We start from the raw sequence: 2,953 nt of genomic DNA, 5'->3' as shown, positions 1-2,953 counted from the left end.
GAGTGGCCAAAAACATGGGGGAAAAGTTTAGTATAGTGAAACAATAACAAGAGGAAAAGTTTAGTAGAGTGGAACAATAACAATAGGGGAGTTTAGTAGAGTGTAAACAATAACAAATAGGGGAGTTTAGTAGAGTGGAACAATAACAATAGGGGAATTTAGTAGAGTGGAACAATAACAATAGGGGAGTTTAGTAGAGTGTAAACAATAACAAATAGGGGAGTTTAGTAGAGTGGAACAATAACAAAAGGGGAATTAAGTAGAGTGTAAACAATAACAAGAGGGAAGTTTAGTAGAGTGTTGCAATAACAAGAGGGAAGTTTAGTAGAGTGTTGCAATAACAAGAGGGAAGTTTAGTAGAGTGAAACAATAACACGAGGGAAGTTTAGTAGAGTGGAACAATAAGAAGGGGAAAAGTTAAGTAGAGTGGCACAAAAACATGGGGAAAAGTTTAGTATAGTGAAACAATAACAAGAGGAAAAGTTTAGTAGAGTGGAACAATAACAATAGGGGAGTTTAGTAGAGTGTAAACAATAACAAATAGGGGAGTTTAGTAGAGTGGAACAATAACAATAGGGGAATTTAGTAGAGTGGAACAATAACAATAGGGGAGTTTAGTAGAGTGTAAACAATAACAAATAGGGGAGTTTAGTAGAGTGGAACAATAACAAAAGGGGAATTAAGTAGAGTGTAAACAATAACAAGAGGGAAGTTTAGTAGAGTGTTGCAATAACAAGAGGGAAGTTTAGTAGAGTGTTGCAATAACAAGAGGGAAGTTTAGTAGAGTGAAACAATAACACGAGGGAAGTTTAGTAGAGTGGAACAATAAGAAGGGGAAAAGTTAAGTAGAGTGGCACAAAAACATGGGGAAAAGTTTAGTATAGTGAAACAATAACAAGAGGAAAAGTTTAGTAGAGTGGAACAATAACAATAGGAGGGAAGTTTAGTAGAGTGTTGCAATAACAAATAGGGGAGTTTAGTAGAGTGGAACAATAACAATAGGGGAATTTAGTAGAGTGGAACAATAACAATAGGGGAGTTTAGTAGAGTGTAAGCAATAACAAATAGGGGAGTTTAGTAGAGTGGAACAATAACAAAAGGGGAATTAAGTAGAGTGTAAACAATAACAAGAGGGAAGTTTAATAGAGTGTTGCAATAACAAGAGGGAAGTTTAGTAGAGTGTTGCAATAACAAATAGGGGAGTTTAGTAGAGTGGAACAATAACAAAAGGGGAATTAAGTAGAGTGTAAACAATAACAAGAGGGAAGTTTAGTAGAGTGTTGCAATAACAAGAGGGAAGTTTAGTAGAGTGTTGCAATAACAAATAGGGGAGTTTAGTAGAGTGGAACAATAACAAGAGGAAAGTGCAGTAGAGTGAGTAGATTGGAAGGAAGAAGGATATGAATTTTAAGGATTCGGGATAAAGCAATGTATTCTGAAAGCTACAGGAACATTCATCTGTTTGAAGATATTGCCATTTTTAACGATTAATCTGCCTGATGTAGGAAAGAAGTCTTTCAATGATCGCAAGATAATGACGGAAGTTTATGGAGTAGATTAAGAGTGACAGAGGACGAAGATACTAGGGAAGAAGAGAGAGAAAGAAACGGGAAAGTGGGGGTGAAATAGGGAAGGTGTAGTGAAAAGGAAGGAATCAGAAAAATCGGCAACTAGACAGGAATAGTGAAGTATTAGGGAGAACAGAGGGTAACTTAGATAGACAAGGGGGGATACAGGGCAGAAAACGATGGTATTAGAGTACGGAGGAAGAGACAGTTAAAAGGGGAAAGACTTTAAAAGATTTAATAGAGGAAGAAAGAGGGGAAATATGGGACGAAGGGGCTTTCTCTTAAATTGAGAGATACTTAATGTACCTCCGTGCAATGCTTCGAATTACAGTACTCCAAAGACTTATCATGGGTGGTGCAACTGAGTAGATAATGTTGTAAACAAACATCAAAAATATGCTTAAAACAATTCTTAAAAGCCGCTGCAGTGGTCAAATCAAATTGCAAAGAATTCCCTCCCTTTAGTCAAAGCATTGCACGGAGGTACATTAAGTACCTCTCAATTTAAGAGAAAGTCCCATTGTCCAGTATTCCCCCTCTGTTCATTCAACTCTTCCTCTCTATATACCTACTCTTTCTCAGTTAAACACTATAAAGTCCCTTCCCCTTTAATCTATCTCTTCCTCTATACCATTGTTTTCTTCACTGTCTATCTAAGTTACAATCTGTTCTCCCCCTACTTCACTCTTCCTGTCTCGTTCCTGATTTCCTGCTCCTTCATCTTTACTTCCCCCTTCACCCCGCTTGTCCGTTTCATTTCCATCTTTCTTCGTCCTTTGTCACTCTTAATCCACTCCCCTATTTGTTATTATTATTGTTTACACTCTACTAAACTTCTTTCTTTTTATTGTTCAAACTCTACTAAACTTCCTTCTTGTTATTGTTGTTTTTAGATTACAATGAAGACGATAAATATCAGAAAAACAGAAACGAAATTGATTAAATTGGTTTAACCCAAGTTGATGGTGTAGAAAAGTAGGGCGTAAAACTCCATTTCATTTCTAGTTAAGTTGAGTTTCTATTAAGCATACTGTAGAGTTCAGTGTCAACTGATCCTCTAATAAATGCATCATTGATTCGGCTTCAGGATCTTTGCGTCCATATGCACTACGTCGCGGTATTACAAAATATTATTTCACCAAAACTTTTCCTCAAAAGCAATCCAACCACCTGTCACGTGACAGGGAGGGGTAAGCAATTGTATCTCACTAGAAGGAAAGTAACTCTTACAAACACTGTTTTTTTCTAGTTCTGAACAAAGATTGGACCTGAGACAGCCATCTTGTTGCACCAATAATGTCGAATTGCACCGTACAAATTGACTGTGATTTGGGGCTTTGTATTAGCAGTGGCGGCGCCAACCTCCCGGGACTGGGGGTATGACT

The sequence above is a fragment of the Lottia gigantea genome (assembly GCF_000327385.1).
Source record: "Lottia gigantea unplaced genomic scaffold LOTGIsca_211, whole genome shotgun sequence".
Taxonomy (NCBI): domain Eukaryota; kingdom Metazoa; phylum Mollusca; class Gastropoda; family Lottiidae; genus Lottia; species Lottia gigantea.
The sequence above is the reverse complement of the archived record's forward strand: the minus strand, read 5'-3'. Positions refer to the sequence as shown.